Genomic DNA, 18408 nt, shown 5'->3' on the forward strand with positions numbered 1-18408 from the left:
AGGAGCTGTTGTTTTGTAATGTTTTAAAAAATAACAAAAAACAACAACAAAGTTTGTACACTTAAAAATAGTTTTTGAATTATATACATCTCTTTTTTAAAATACACTTATAAAATCTGATCATTTTGTATGATCGTTTTTCAAATTCATTTTGCACCTTGTAATGGCAATACAAAGGACAGTTGGATTTTTATTGTTTAAAAATATTTAAGAAACCTTTAACGAAAATTAAATAATAAAAAGTTTGAAACATCTTACTGATGAAAAAAAGTTGGTGTTTTCTTACAATAATCAGCTATCACTATTATGTGTTTGAAACTGTAACAGTGATAGCTGATTCTTGATAGGAACATGTTGTTGATTCATTTGACGACGATACAGAAGCCAACTATTGTTTACAGATATGCCAATACAGTAATAGAAAATATGCATATAATACTTTACGGTACGTTGTCTCACACTGTATGGCTTTAGCAGCATTTTGCATAAATCAACTCCTACCATATGAGTATTATAAACTTCAAAAATCTTAGGTCGATTAATAGTCATAAATCTTTTATCTTTTTTACTGTTAGCAGGAGTACCTGATTCACTTCCTACATAATTTGAGATGAGTTGCACAATATTATTATCATACCATCTAACAATACAAATTCCTAAATTAACATCAGCTATATAGTCCGAGAAGCCTTTTCCAGCTTTTTTGAGATCTTCATCATTAAGTAACTTTTACTTCCATCCTTTAAGCAATCTTTACGGATTGTTGCTACAGTCAAAAATCTTTTAGTAGTCGAAGAATATCAATAGATGAAAAAAAGTTATCAAAATAGAGTTTGTAGTTAACACCATTATCGGATAAAAGAATTATAATAATGAGTTGGATTTTATACCGTTGGAGTGCAATGTTGTTCTACAACAATAAATTAATTTTATTTATTTGATCAAAAAGGTATAAATAAACAAAAATATAAATGAGTAGTAAGAACAGTACCATGTTAAACTAACATAAAATATTTTTTTCACAACAAGATCAGAATTATAAATCCTTTAAATTAGTAGTATTTGTTGTCTGTTCCCAGTAACGACTTTACCTAAAAAAAATCATCTACAAAAGGTCAGTGGTACTCTGAAAAATTAAAGTAGACTTTTTCTACAGCCCTAATCAATTTCCCTTTATAAAATATTACTGTTTTCAATTGGTTAGGATGCACAATTTGCATTGGGAAAGCTTGTTTTAATTTGCTGTTATAAAACAATCCAGCGCATGAAAGGGTTAAGTCAGTTTAAACCAATTTTTTAATGAAAGGAAGATTTTTTAATAAAATTAAAAAATTCGGAATGTTGTGCATTCTTTCTCACTTGCATTATTTGATAAAAAGTTCTACAAAATTCTTTAAAGCCATCATTTATAAATACTAAAATAAATTTACCTTTTCCTTTGACCTATCCTTGAAGAAAATTATAAAAGGGTGAAAATAGTGCTTGAGTTTTTAAAATGTAAAAGTTACAGCAAGCTTTATTACAACCCAAGTACACACAAAACTAAGTTGGATCCTTTCTAATGGTTTCAAAAACATTCCTGAAAAATGTTTCTTTTTGAGAACAAATATAGTTATGGTTAATTCTTTTTAAGACTTATCACATATTTGGCCTTACTAAAGCCCCTGATTGTTATGTTTTGTCTAATGTAAAGCATATATCCAAAACCTTTTAATGCAATGTCTATTTCTCCAAACAAAACCTTAACATGAAAAAAAATATCCAAAACTGAATTAATAAAAAAAAAAAATCTTATTAAAAAAAAAATAATAAACAAGTTTTTGGTTGAACATTTTTTTAATTAGGGTCAAGAATGTTTTTTGATCTATAAGTTTTAAAGATTTTAGCTTAAGCTGCAACAACAAGTCATAAGAACTAATCCTGAAAACTTCAACAGTATACCATTTGCAGATGAAGAGATGTCATTTGCTAAAACTGGTTCATCGAGGAAATTGGTTCATAGAGAAAAACACTCATTTTGAGTAAAAGACCAGCAAAGTCCTTAGAGAATTTTTTTGTCATAAAAGTTTGATCAACAAAACTTTCATTTTAAAAGAAAAAAAACTAGAAATAGGATTTTTAACTGTCCATATTCAGAATCAGGTTATTTTTTAAACTAAAAACAGCCTTACTCTTTTTTAAATAAAGTAAATTCAAAAGATTTTTAAAGTTATTAGGGGTCGGAGGGGGTTAATATCGCTCAATGCTATTTGAAGGTTGCTGTGAATCATGATGATGGTCATATTATTTGAAACTTTTTTTTTAATAATTAAAAAAAAATCCTGATAGATTTAAAATCTCTCTTAAACTTAGATCATTCATTTTTACTATGAGTAATATCTATAAATTTTTGAACAATATTGAGTACTTCATGAGCTTTCTTTAAAAGTGTATTGTGTTATGTCCAAAAATATTTTTTGTAACTATGATTTTTTTTAATTTGCGGAAGCTTTTTATTTTAAAGATTTATATGTAAATTTTTATATTTTTAGAAAAAAATATTTTTATTTTTCCAATGTTTTAGTTTCATTACTGTTTATGATTTTTCATTAAACATGTTTCTATGCAATGCATATTATACCTGTTTATTACTGATATTCTTATACATGCATACAATTCTTATTTTTTTTTAAATGACTTGTAATGTTATATTTTTTGCAGTCAATTCGTACAGTTTGTTGTGCATTGTAGTTCTTGGTTTTTCAAAGATTTGTAGGATTTGACAATATTATTGCTGGATTTCATTAATTGATGCCGTTCCACGATAGCACTCTGCTGATTAAGAAAACTCAATGATATTTTGTAATTATTTCCATAATGTTTATACGCGTCATGGGTTCGCATAATATTTATATGCCAAGTTAAATACCAAAGGATTTTAAACCAAAGGGTTCCATGAAGAAATCGTGAAAACAACACACGGTATTTCCATTTGATATTAAGCCGCATGGAAATCCATGAACCTTGGCTTATTTATAGGAAAACATTCCATGGGTTTTCCATCGAAAATGGTTTTCCCATGTTCTAAATACAAATTTAAGTAACATTGCTTTTATCATGGTTTTTCAATGCATATTATCCATAAGGAGAATTAAATATATTGAAAAAGGTGCTTCTTTCCGACCAGAATAAACAGAGTGCAACTTTCATGCAAAAATTTAGCCAATATTTGAAGCAAAATCAATAAATGGAAATGAAACCTTACTTATGGATAAAAAAAATTACTCATATGATTTAATAAAAGGTTAAAAAGGATGGAGCAAGCCAATAGTGAAAAGAAAGCAGATTTATGTTATTCTACATAAATCTGCTTTCTTTTCACTATTGGTTTGCTCCATCCTGGATTTCTTCTGGGAACTTTTAGCCGAATTCTTTTTTTTCTTTTTTTTTTTTTATCATCAACAAAAAAAAAAAAAAAATTTCAATTATTAAAAAAGTTGTTTGTTGTGCGCATCATACCAGGCCAGGGGTAAGGAATGGTAAACTCTAAGTACAAAATGTAGAAAATCATCTGACAAATTGTAAACATAAAATATGATTTTGTAACATATTATGTTTATTTACTTATATTTTACTTGCCCAATGTTTTCAAAAATAAATTTTATGTCCGAGAGTTCGAAAGCATATCTTAAATGGTGAAAAATAATAAGCGCTTTGAAACATGCCGTTAGAAAGCAAATCATTTACTCATGAACTTGACCTCTGAGTATTTTGAACTTTAGGTTTTCATAGCAAAATGTTTTTCCCCTTAAAATATTCTTCTATGTTTCTATAGATCTTCTTCAGTAAAGTTGCTAGCTGCGTGAAGTAAGCTATGATAAATATCAGCCCAGTTTATATCAAGAAGCAGAATGGCATTCTATGATACAACATTTAATGAGTTTTTCTTGATTCGATAGCTGAAAATAATACTTGAATAAATGATATAATTATGATAAAATTAAATTAAATAACAGTAAGAATTTTATTCTTTTCTCGCAGCAATATGCAGGTGATTTCAAATAATCTGAATTAATTTATTTCAATTTCATGCTTGTAAATAATATTAATCATGAATTAAAAGTAGAAACAGCATTTATCTAGGTGCTTGTTAATTTCTGTCATGTCTGTGTACATACCTTCATATAAATTCCTTTTTTTTTTAGTATTTTTTTAACAAACAAAAAAACTTTAAATTTCAGTACTTTAAGGGTTAAAAATGGTCCACCAGACAGCAACTAATAAAACTGCTATTAAAAAAAAGAAACGAGATATGATAAAAGATATCAGAAAATGATATACTTAAAGCTACCATGGATTCTTTAGTATAAGAGTACAATTTATGTATGAAATTTTTTTTGATTTTTTAATTTCTTTCTATAATTGTTTTCTTTTCCACTTTAAAAATTTTTCTTTTTTTTAAAGAGGGAATTACAAAATTGTTGTCACATCCTCTGTGACATCATCACAAATTTGTATGAATGCAAGTTTTTACGTAGCCCTAAAAACATAACAGCTGGGTAGTTATATGGTCTTATATTTTAAATTTAAGGTTTGCATGTTTTTTTTTTTCACTTTTAGTTACATATTTTAGATATTATTAAGATTTCGGAGAATTTTTTTTCCTTCTCTTTTAGTTAATGATATCAAATGTTTTAAAAGATTCAAAATTAAACTACTTTTTAAAATTTTTAGAGAAAATTACAATTAAAGAATATTTTTCTTGTTCTTTTTCTTTTTTATCTAAATTAGAAATTAATTGTTTCAGAGAAAAAAAATATTACTCGAAGCAATCAATTACAAAACTCATCAGTGGAATATCTGTTGTGATTTAAAAGTCATTGGAATGTTAATGAGCATACAATCAGGGCTCACAAAATTCTGTTGTTTCCTGTATCTGTGGGACAGCCGTGCTAATACAGATCATTATGTCAAACGTGATTGGCATAAAAGGGATGAGCATAATCCAGTATCTGGTAAATAAATTTTCAAAAATAAGCGTAGTAAAACTGAGGGGGGGGGGGGGGGAATCTTTGTTGGGTCGCAAATTCGTGAAGTATTGCAGGATGCAAACTTCATAGATTCTTTAAATGTTGAAGAAAAAGAAACTTGGCAGACTTTCACATGGATTTGTCAGAACTTTCTGGGTAATTACAAATCTCCAACCTATAAAACTGGCATTCAGAATTTCCTCGATGCCTTTCAAAAAATGGGATATCGCATGTCTTTGAAATTGTATTTTTTTCATTCACATTTTGATTTTATCCCTGAAAATCTTAGAGCTGTAAGTAATGAGCATGGTTAAGGATTTCACCAAGACAATCAACTAAAGGAAAAAAGCTGCCAAGGTTTTTGGAATGAAAGCATGATGGCTGACTACTGTTGGATGTTATATCACGATGAACCAGATAAATAGTAAAAAAGAAAATTGCATTCACAGCAACTTTAATGAAACATTTTTGTTAATTTTTGTTCAATATACTCGTGCTTATTAAACTGATATTAAATATTCATGGTCTTTGAGCTAAACAACAATGAGATTAACTCATGAACGAGATGAAATCAGTACAATATTACTATCTCATTAACGAGACGTGCTAAGAGGAAACTAATGACATAGTTGGAATCAACTTAAAAAGCTGATTTAGAAAAATGTGTTTTAGTCTATGATGAGATGAAAAAGTTCTCTTTTGTTGACTAGTGTTTTCGGCAAATATGGCTAATAAACAATGCCACTAACTCTACACAAGATATTAAATCATGGAATTCAAATTGTAAATAAACTATGAACACCCAGTAGATGCTTAATAAAAAAAACTGAAGTATCCCAGAAAAAAAAAGTTCAAATCTTAAAACTGATTCATGCACCCAAATTCTCAAAAGAAAATTTAAAAATAAACTAATAGCATTATCCACTGATCTGAACAGATCTAGTAAATTTATAGATCGTCTTAAAAAAAGAATAAATCTTTCGGTGCCGTTACCTTAAATTCTGAAGTGATGAACGTTTTGAGTGATGAGCAGCAAAAAGTATTATTTTACATAATTATCTTAATGTTATTGAGCGAACCAAATTATTGAACTTCGAATAAAAATCTGCATAAATACTTAAAACTTACATATCGTGAAACTATCAGTTTACAGCAAAAAAAAAAAAAAACAAAAAAAAAACACAAAATTCAAACTTCAGAAAAATAGTTTCAGCCGCGTTTCCAGTGTCTCAACTGATTTTAGACCACAAGTATTAATCTCTAATTTAAAAAGGTGATTCCCCAACCCTCTCCCCAGTTGAAATTTTGAAACAAATGGCCATTAATCAAAGTAGAACTTATTCGAGCAGTTAGAATTTATATTATTTATACTCAAACACTTACCTAAGGTTGGGAGAGGAGTTTTAGGGTGCACTAATGTAAACATTTTACGTTTTGTTTATGTGTGCAAGATAAACTACGCTGACGAAGTATTAAAGATGCATCCGGTCTTGACGAAAGCGTTTTATTATCTCTAAGCAATGTATTGCGAGATGGTAAGCCGTTGTCAGAAACGACACTTAAAGTTTTTTTCGATGAAAATGTATTTTGTCTTATAGAAGATAAATTTGATGGTTCATTAGAAGAGTTATAACTTTTGAATTACACCTCAAAATATTTTTTCTGAAAAACCCAACATCGAGTAACAATGTGTTTTACAAAATTATTACAAAAAGTTGTCAAATATTTTTTTTGAAATATTTAAGAAAAGACATTCTATTTTCCCTTACACCCCTCATATATTAAATATAAAAAAGAAATTCTTAAAGTAACTTTTAAAGAAAACTGAAAGATTAAAACTCTTATATCAAAAGCCCATCTTTTTGAAACTCTTATGAAGATTGTTTGGATTGTTTCAAGCAAAATAAGATGGGTATTTTAGCGTCGTTTACAACTGCTGAGAAAACAATAATTGAAACAAAGCATAAAGGTAGTGGCAGTGTATCAAAGAAAACAAACATTGTTCCGTCAGCAGTTCAGGTTATGGCAACAGTTTTACAGAGATTACAAAGGAGTTTTGTTGATAAACTATTCAGAGGTAAAAAACTTATTCTGAATACAAAGCTTTTGGATAAACTTCTGAGTGACGATTTAAATAACATTCAAATACAAATTTTAATTTTCCTGTAAGAAACATTTAAGCATTTCATAGCATGAAAATCACTATCAGTAAACAGATTTGTATTTTGACTTTTACATTTAAATGTTACATTTAAATGTAAAAAACTGTTGCAATTTTTTCTTAAGTTTTTTATTATGATACTTGTAAGATAAACATTGAGCATAAAAATTTCATGATTAAATTCTCACTTGATAAACCTAACAGATAAATTTAACTGATAAATCAATTCATAAATTAAAGACGTTGAAAAAAAGAATTAGTGCCCATTTTGAAGTCATTTTGATTTTTACCATACAAGTTCACTATAACTAAACTGAACTTGCATATCGCAAACTTTATTTTTTATTTCAATTGATTATGTTTATAAATACAAAGAGAATAAAAATCTTGAAACTATAAAGAGCAAACAAAGTTTACGTTTTTGTAAATTTGTTTACTTTTAATGTAACTCATTAATCATATATGTATATTGATACTCATTATACTCATTATAAATATATGTATATTGATAAGTAAGCAGCAAAAACGTTTGGCTAATGTCAAGAAAATGTTTGATATTTTTTAGAAAATAATTAACTAGTAAAAAAGTTGAAAGGAAATTTTGGCACAAATCCTAAATGTATAGCAATTGATTATATACATTATAGATGATAGAATCGGACCAGAATCACACTGAACGGAAACTTATTTCAACTAGAATTGTCAACTTTAAAACGTAGATTGACACTAGGCTAGAACTTTGAGAGTTAGGCTAGAATTACACCGAGCAGGAACCTATTCCAATTAGGAATGACAACTTTAAAATGAATAGAAATACTGGGCAAGAAATTTGAAAACTAGGCTAGAATTAGATTGAGGAATTATCTAATCCACTTTAATACGATCATTAACACAAAGCAAGCTATTGGAATATTAGGCTAGAATTACACCGGGTTTCTGGGAAAAGAAATACACCGAGTTTCCGAGTTTCAGGGGAAAAATGCTGAATAGGGATAAAACAACAAAAATTATCTTACTAAATAACCATTTTTAAAAACAGTTTTTTATTTATTCCTGTCCTTCCTCGTCTATAAAAGATGGTACAACACCAAAGATTGGTAATGGTAAAGAATGACAAACTCTACTCTATTTTTCTGTAATAAACACTTTTTTAGAGTGTTTTTGTTGATATATTGACTAATTCTTCCGGTATATATACTGCTGAGACCTAGACCTTTGTAAGAACTGCATCCCCATATTCCAGCCAAGCTTACACCTCCTTGTTATCTTGATATAACATAGCATAATGAATACTTCTCATACTTGTATCTTTTAATATACACCTTTCCTTTGAGATTGTACTCAAAATTAGCCTCATCACTAAAACTTACACGAGACTATTCTTCAGCAAAAAAGTTGATTCTTTCTCGGCATAACTTCTAACATTTTAGGCGGTCTTTTACGGTTAAAAGTGGTTTTTTTTAATAGCGATATATGACCCATCAGACCTTAGAGAATCATTAACAATCTCAGTTATGTAAACTATTTCAAAAATTAATTGATACTTTATGTATATTTTTTGATGGGGTATTCTATGATTAATAAATAACATATATTATCGTTTTCATAGGAAACGGAAGTTGGATAGATTAAACAAATCGAAAATAACACATTTCGTTAAAACTTAATGCCCATTTATTCCCAGGTAAAAAATCGGTAATGAATTAATTAATTATCAAAAGAAGAGAGGGAAATGTCCCACATGTAAAAAAAGGTGTCAATAAATAGAGTAACTCTTACTTTAGTTAATTTCAAAGAAGATTTTTATAAAATAGATATTTTTTTAATAATTAGAGCTAGAGTTCCTCTATTTATTGATACACTGTATGATACTCAACGGATCAGGTGTTTTAAATCATTTTAAGTAATCTTTATTAAACTATTTTTATTGAATATTAATTATTTCATTGTTGATTTAGGATTTTTGAATCATTTTTCTTTTGTTTACTTATGAATCCAAAACCTTTCTGGTTTTTACAAAAAAAGTATTTATTATTACTTTTTTTAATTTTTAGTTATACGACGAAAATGAGCGATACGAGCAAGAGCAAGGAGAACATACACATAAAGTCTTGGATAGAGGCATTAAAAAGAGGAAATTGGTAGGACCATCAACACCTGAGAAAGCCAAAAACATTGATGCATGCATGAAGTATAAGCCGCAGGACAAAGAGCACCTACGAGGAGACAGAAATTGCCAAGTTCTTGGCCAGATGCAACCTTCCCTTCAATCTGGTAGAAAGAAAAAAGAACTGAAAAAAGAGTCGAATGTTTCACGATGAGGACTGCCAATGGCTGCTTAGGTGGCCATTGAAATAGTGTTTTGTTATTTTAATCAAAATTTAGGTACAAAAATGAACAAAAAACCTTTTGTTCCAATAATTTTCAATATATTTGAAAAATTAGAAAACTTGTCTCGTAATATCTCAAAAAACATCGAAAAAATAATTTAAATCTCCTTAATTTCTTGTTATTCTCGTAGTATTGTTATGTTTCGAGAAGGGAAATTTTGTAGCCAATTCTCAATCAAGAATCTCGTTACTTCTCGTTACCTCTCGAAAAAAACTCTCGAAACTTGTGAAAACCATGATCTTGATCGTGGTTTTCACAAGATTCGAGAATTTGTTTAGAGAAAAAACTATTCTCGAAACTCAGTGTCATTTCGAGATATCGTATCGTAATTTCTCGTAACAAAAATAGTTTCGAGACGCCCGAGCTTAAAAAAAACTCTTCAATTTATAGTGAAGAGTGATACTTTAAAAGGTATGTTTACTAAAAAACTTTTATTTAGTCAAAAACAAAACAAAAAAAGATTTGTGTTGATTTTCTTTTTTCTCAAATATTTTACATAAACTCTGCTTCACTCTCCATTTCTTTTCTTTCTTCTAAAAGCAACTTTTTTTAAAACTTATAGTGTTTTATGCACTAACACAATAAATTGGATATTGGTATATATGTGAGCCGGAACATTTCGGTTTCCAATTTTTTGTACTGGCGAATGTGCAAATGGCGCAAATGCGCCGCGCATTTTAAATGAGATTAAGTTACGTCATAAAATTTCATTCTTCTAAAAAAAAATCAAAATATATAAAACTAATGCATGATTTACACAACGACATTTCCACTGCTCTTAAAAATAATCATGATTTACACAATGACATTTCCATGTCATGATGTTAATCATGACATGGAAATGTCATGGTGTAAATCGAACGCATCTTTTTTTGAAATGAGGTGGTCACTAATTCTACTAGACAATTTGTCTCATGTAAAAAAAACAACACCGAGCCGCCACTTATGTTTTTTTGTATTTCGCTATACTTTTTTAAATCATTTTAAAATTATCCTTACAGGTCTATTTTATAATTGACAAGCTTTTACGGAACGTTCTTAGAACGTGCCCTAACGTTTCTAACGTTCGTCGAACGTGCTCGAGCGTTTTGTGTTAGCTGGGTAGGTTTTTACTACTTTAAATCTGCCTATCCCAGTCCTGGCAGTATATATGTTTTGCAATCACAAGTTTCTTTTAAGTTGCAGGTTAAAATTTGTTTGGAAACTTAAAAGCAAATTAAATGTAGCAAAAAACAAGTATGTTGAGTATTTTTTACTTACAAAAATGCTTTTAATTGGCTGAAGGTTTACTCATGTTTTTTAACCGTCAATTGGTAAAATGCGACACTTAGAAATAACTTTCTGACATATTTTTTACAAATTTTAAACAATAAAGTTTGACAGAATATATTGTTTTTATTTTTCAAGTTCAAACTTAAGGTAGCATTTATTTGAAGAATTTAGACTAAAACTGCAAATCATGTTTGTTGTTTCTTGATCAGGTCAAGTTCTTTTTTTTATGTTGAAATATCTACTTTTTAATATAAAAATAAGTAAATTACTTGATAAAATAGTAGTCAAAATGCTCTAGTAATTAGTTTTACACTCTTATTTAATATATTCTTATTAGTAACATATCACTCTCATAAGAGTAAAGTATTCTTTTAATCAACAAACAACAAATTTTTTTAAATTAACGGATGATGACAAAAAAAATGAGAATGCGTTTAAAAGGGCAAAACTCCTTTACTTTTAAGGATCAAGTAGAGAATTTTTCAAGCTTTAAAAGTATATATTTTTTTATCTTCTATAACTTGGGAGTTTTGTCATGTGACATTTTATTGCTGAAAAAAATATATTGTACGTTTTTGAAAAACTACGTCCAAAAAACGCAACAAATGATTTTATGTTGGTGTCGAAGAATAAAAACCCACCAATTAAAATAAATTGTATATACGTATATATAGATGTTATTTTTTTCAGAAAAGGTTACACTACAATAATTTTTTGGGGACGTCGTTTTGCTTTAGAATTGATAAAGTTATTTAATTTTAAATGTTTCAGTTTTGCTTATATACAAGTAAATTAATCTAATTCTTTCGTCCCCACATAAAAATAGATTCTGCAACTATTTATTTATAATGTCAATCAGTTTTTGTTTTTTTTTGGTAGTCTAATAGGGTGGGTTTTTTGTTTTCTAATTGGAGATTTTTTAAATTTCCCCCGTCTTTAAATATTTTTGAGTGCGATAAGGTAAATTTGCCGTTTCTCTCTAACTTGTCTAAAAATTTTTGCACACGTTGAATTATATTTGAATCTGCTTCTAATGTCCCTGTCACTAACAAAGCATCAGAAAGTGACTTTGCTATTTTGGATTTAATGGTTCGCACAAAACCCAATTCAAATGTTCAAACTATCCAGGCTTTGACAATGTGGTTTTAGAACCAAACATTAGAATGGCTAAATAATAAAACAGATGAAGAAAGAAAACAATTACTTAAATATTCAAGAACTAAAGTAACAATAATGAAAAAATTATAAAATTATACTAAAAATTATACTAAAAATTATACTAAAAATTATACTAAAAATTATACTAAAAATTATACTAAAAATTATACTAAAAATTATACTAAAAATTATACTAAAAATTATACTAAAAATTATACTAAAAATTATACTAAAAATTATACTAAAAATTATACTAAAAATTATACTAAAAATTATACTAAAAATTATACTAAAAATTATACTAAAAATTATACTAAAAATTATACTAAAAATTATACTAAAAATTATACTAAAAATTATACTAAAAACTATACTAAAAATCAAAGCTGCCCGCTATCCTCTATTTTTTTTTTTTAACGTTAAGGTTACTCTTATATTAACTTTAGGCTAAAATTAAAATTAGAAAAATATATAAAAAAATGTTTTTATTATCGAACTGCACTTCAAACATTAGAGTATACTCTGATGTTTGAATTGCAATTCGAAGTTTTGAATGAATTCTGAAAATTGAAATTTTTGAGTTCAAATTTTTCGCAACATATAGATAAATTCAACGAGTTTTTCATTCATGGTTTTCGAAAAGTTTTTATTATTAAGGTGCTGAAAATAATAAATTAGTCGAAACAGTAGACTATAAGCGGTTAAATCTCTTTTTCATCTATAATAATACTGAAATTATTAAAAAATCGTTGACTAAATTTTGTTTTATTTATGTAAATATAAATTTTAGATTTATATTTATATTTTACATGTTTTGAAGTTTTCGTCCTGTTTTATTTCCACGTTTTTCACTTGATAATTTAACAATAAAGGTTAATTTAAATTAATAATTATCCTCAAAGTTTTGTTACGCTTATTATTTTGTTACGCTTTACGTATTATAAATAAAAACATTTAAAAATTTAGTTTACGTTCAACAATTTTAACGCATATTCTATAGTTAGTTGACCATTTAAAAGTACGTGTTCGTTAACCTGAAAAAAGTTATATTTATGAATTGTTCAAATAATTTGGATTTACGATTTAATTTCTAATAAAATTTTATTGTAAACGCAACTTTTTACGCAAGAAAAAAAAAAAGATAAAAAAGTTTTTTTTTCGGTGCCAAAAGTTTAACGAGAAACTTTAAGGAAATATTTCATAAAATGTGTATGAATTGAAAATATTAAAACACGAATATCTTTGGAGCTACAGAAGTGGTTGAAACCATTTTGAAAATAAAATATAGCAAGGAATCCAATGCATCTTAAATAAAAAAGATTTACATTGGCTATAAAAGTTGCCTAAACTCCCTACTATAACTATTTCTACGAATATTATCGATTCCATCTTTTACCGATTCCATGAGACATTGTATAACAGTAAAACCGATCTTATTCAAACAATACTGTATTCTATTGCAAAGTTAATCAATAGTTTCTGCTTGCCAGTTGTTCTTGCATACTTCTCTTTTTAATTCAGATCAAAAGTCTTCAATAGGCCTGCATTTAGGTACGTTGGGAGGGTTGGGGGGGCGTTGTATTTCAAGTTGAAGTTTGAACTTCTAATATTTTTTTTTTAGGTTTTAGGTATTGTGGTTACGTCATAAAATTCTTTGTTCTTAGCAAGTCTTTTTTCACTCTTACGATTCTCCTTTTGAAAAAAATTGATAACTGTTAAACATTCGTCAAAACTATTAACAAAACTTCACGATGCTTTACAATTTAAAGCGTAACACTTCTAGAAAGTTCTCCATTTTTACATCGAAAATATTTTTTAGCTTTTGTTTAAATGTGTTAATCTGCTGATTTTTAAAAGATACATTAAATCAAAATTTTTATTATATTTGAGTTTTATCAAATTTGAAGCATTCTTAATTTGTTTTTGCAAATAACCCATTTTTAAGCAAAATTATAATAGCATTGCAAATACAGCTTGTAAAATTATAACAGTCACTTAACTGACCCCTTCAGATTTTCTTGAAATTTGCATTATTGATTTTAGGCGGTTAAGACTAAAAGTTTAAAACTCACCTAAATCTCCCGCATGTTCTAAAGTCAGGGCTTTTCAAACATCAGACTAAAATGGCCGTATGAATGTGTTGTTAAGACACTGAGATTCTTATATAGCTTGAAATAAATATTTAATGATTAAATCATAAAAAATGAAGATTAGGTCTTAATGAAACAAACTTAAAGAAAGTAGTTTTTGCGATGGTTTAAATTCTTCAATAAAGCTCCTTAATCATAAAAGTAGTCTGACGCTAAATTTTACAACTGCTAGCAAAATCTTTCTTGTCTGGAAATTGTTGAAAATATTTGTCATTCTGTGGGTTCAGAACTAATGTTAAAGTTTGCAATCTTTTTTTCTCTTTGGTATTCTCAGTATTGCCTTTAGTGGACCAGAACACACGTTGGGTTTTTTATTTTTTCCTTCAGTAATTCAAGATACATTATAAAAAAGTTTTTATTTTTAACTCATTTTTTCAGCATCATAATAACTTTATCATAAAAATTATTATTTATTATTTTTTACGGAAAGATTTTCCATGTTTAAGAAGTTTTCATTTGGAAATTTTTGTTTTTTGTTTTTCTGTCATTTGTAAAATACACAAGAAAAAATGCGGATTGTTTTGTCAGTTTGCTTTGTTTGAGTTTTTACCTCATAGTAGAAATTCATGGTAGAAATCTATAAAAATGAAGAACTTCACGAAAAAAAATATTGAAAACGCAGAAACAGTTTGTTTTTTTTTGAAGGCTTTTGGCGAATAAAAATAGGATAAACGTGGTAAATTATATACCCTTTTCTCTTCATTATTGCAATTTAATTTGACAAATATAAATTTCCGCATATCTTGTGTTTAATTTAAAGACCTGCACAAATTCAAATATTGAACTCGAATGCGTATGCTTGGTTACTTCAGGTAAGGTAACTATAATGTTCATGCAAGTCTTTATTTTCACATATCACTAAATATTAAACACAATGCCAAAAGTAACTTTTGAATCACAACATAAGATTTTATTTCTTGTTCATCTAGCTGGTGAATTTAGGTGGAGATTATGTTTAAATAATCAGTTAAAATGGTGGTAATACTTGATAATTTGATTTATAAGTTCAAATGTTTTTAGTCATTAGAACAGATCCTGAAAAGTTTAATACTGTCATTTATAGTTGAAGAGATAAAACTGGTTCATCGAGAAAAACACTCATTTTGAGTAAAAGACCTGCAAAGTTCTTAGAGAATTTTTTATTGTCATAAAAATATGATGAACAAAACTCTCATTTTGAAAAAAAAAAATTTAGAAATGAATTTTGAATTTTCCATATTCGGAACATAGATTTTATTTTGAATAAAAACCGACACACCTTTTTGAAAAAGAATAAGTTCTAAGTATTGTTAAAATTCTTCAGGAGGATACTGCTTAGTCCTATTTCAAACTTTGCTGTGGATGATGGTCATGGTACTTTTCGTTTGCTATTTTTTTAAATGACTCAAAAAAAACCTGAAGGATTGAAAATTTCTTTTGGAAACTTTTAATGTTTCCTGATATCGGCTTTATGTCTCTTTCATGACAAATGTTTGCGAAATGGTGTTCAACAGTCTTTTAGCCAAGCTCATCGGGTATAAAAAAGTTGATCGCCTTACATAATAGAAACAAAAAACGTCTTCATCAATATCATAGTTGATTTGATCAAGAACTAAATGCATTTAATATTCCTAAACTAAATAGCATTTTGTATTGATAAATTTCACAAACTGAAGTTACGTTGATTAAGAATAATGTGATCTCTTTTAGGAAGTTTATTATAATATTGTAAATATACTTATTATAATATTGTAAATATAATATTGTAAATATACTTTTTAAATGAATATTGCAACGTTGCACAGTGGGCCAAAATTGTCCAAAAATGGCAAAACTATTATAGCTTGAAATTACACATATGATACATGTTTTTAGGGGTTTTTGGGGCCAAGAAATTCATTTCTTGGCTCATTTTTAAGTTTGGAGTGGTCATGACCACACAGGTAGTCAATTTAGGAGTGGTCAAGGGTGGTCATGTTATGTCCCGATGGTTTTTCAATAAGATGGGACATGTTTTATGTCTAAGTATTGGTATTTGAAGTCGAGGAATTTAAATCTGCGCATACTTGGTTTCTAGGAGTGGTCATTACCGCACAGGTGGGTATTTCAGTGGGGAGGGGGGTCATGGGATGTCTTGACAGTTTTATAATAAAAAAGGGACACTTTGTATGTTTAAATAAAGGTAAATGAGGTCGGGGAATTAAAATCTGAGCTTATTTTGTTTCTAGGAGTGGTCAAGACCGCACATGTGGTAAGGGGTTGTCGAGACGGAATATTCTTTATTTTTACGTATTTTATAAATTTAGTTTGTTTGATATTGTGAATATAAACATAAAATTGAACTTTATTAACTTAAGAAAAAATACAGATGTATATATAAATAAGACTCTAGCTGATTATATACATAGACTAGTCCATCAAGAGCTTCTTGGCCTCCTTAGGTAGAATGGAGTCTTTGTCTTTTCCTTGACTCCTCTTCATTCTGGAGGCCATAGGATTGGAGCTGCAAATCATCTTCATCATGAGGTCATAGTTTGACTGGGGCCAGGAGAACTTCTGGTGTGATGCTCCCTGTTATGCTTAAACACCTTGCTAGAGGACTCCAGTGGCTCCTTTGATAGGGATTCAACAGGAATGACCTTTATGCTTACAACCTGATGACTGTGTGCCAACATCTTGTGTACAGCCTGGGGCATATGATGCCAGTTGTACAGGCTGGTGTACAGTTGTGCAATCTCCAGGTTATAGTGATACAGCTTGCTATGGTCCACTTCCTTATTGCTGGAGAGGATACAAAGGGTAATGCAACGCTTCTTCATCAGCTCTTCATCAACACCTAGAATCTCTGCTGACTTTTGGTATCCCCTAAAAAATCTCCTGACAGTATTGCTATTATTGGAGTTTCCAGATCCTCCTGACTTTGCAACATCAACATTTATACCAAGACCAACCCTCAGCGCAACCTGAATCTGTTTTTATTTAAGCTTTAGTAGTTCCTTATTTCCTCCCCAAGCTTGCCACTTCTTAAAATCTAGCCTGTTGTAGGGAGAGCCTGGAACTCCTTGAAAAAGTTACTCTCCTCCGGCACGACATCTTTGCTCTCTTTTACGTATTGAAACCTGATTGGCATGCATTAGAGTGTGCGGGAGGGTTTTGGGTTTGTCGAGACAACCAAGTGTTTTTCTGCATGTGTAAAGTTAAGAGTTAAAAAAAAATGTTGGACAAATTAAGGGAGTTTATCGAAAAACACTTTGAAAAATTGCAAGTATAAAAAATAAATTTTCATTTTTCTTCTTCTTATTTCAAAATATGGTGTCTATGGACTAATATATCCTTTTATAGTATTAAAATGTTCTAAAATCGTCTTTCTAGCCTCATTTTTCTTTATTATATGGTTTTTTTGATTTTGACCAATATTTGAAAATTAACATATTGACATTTCCGGTAAAATTCATATAGACTAAATAAATAGATAATAACATAGATATACTGAGCTTCAAAATCATCTTAGGGAAAAAATTAAATCAGTTTTAGAGTGCTGGGGGTCTCTAGATTTCATTTTAAAAAAAGAAATTACCCCAACATAGAAGATGGTTTAGGGGGATTTTGCTTACCCCTGGCCCACTGTGGATTGGTTTAATCAGGAACTAAGAATATTTAGAGGGGAATACTCAAATAAAGAGAACTTTTGCAATAAACAACCGAGAGAGACAATTCTTTTTTCTCTGAAGCACATTAACATTGAATTGAATGCAGATCATACTCCGTATTTTGTGTAAATTTTAATTAGCCACACAAAAAAGTTATGCTTAATCAAGAAAATGGATATTCAACCTCCTAAGAAAATTTTAAAAAGCTACTTATCGAAAAAGTGAAACAAACAATCTGTGTACCTTTTTTTAGTTTAAAAAATCTTCACGCCAACAGAAATCTTTTATGAGATGAAATAGGTTAAAGTGCTGCGCGATTTCAGCTGAATTTAAACGAAGTTGTAGACTGCAACTGTAGTAGAGGCAATCAAAAAAGTGCACAAAATTGTCTCGCATGGTCGGCGATTGAAGATGTCCAATATTATGGTTTTAGATTTTGTAAATGACCGCGTGTTTTAAATCCAAGCTAACAAACCCTAACTTTAATGATAGCTTTCTAAGTGAAAAAATTTTTACTGACCATTTTTTAAAAAGTTGTTTCATTCTGAATTTAGCTTATGGTAAAAAAGCCTATTTTCCGACAAAAGTGTTTTGGGGTCCTGGAAATGAGTATATATTTTAGGAGAAAACTAAGAACA

The sequence above is a fragment of the Hydra viridissima genome, unplaced genomic scaffold, assembly GCF_058129835.1.
Source record: "Hydra viridissima isolate aposymbiotic clone 2 unplaced genomic scaffold, HvirCarnegie_v1 scaffold_1, whole genome shotgun sequence".
NCBI lineage: Eukaryota > Metazoa > Cnidaria > Hydrozoa > Anthoathecata > Hydridae > Hydra > Hydra viridissima.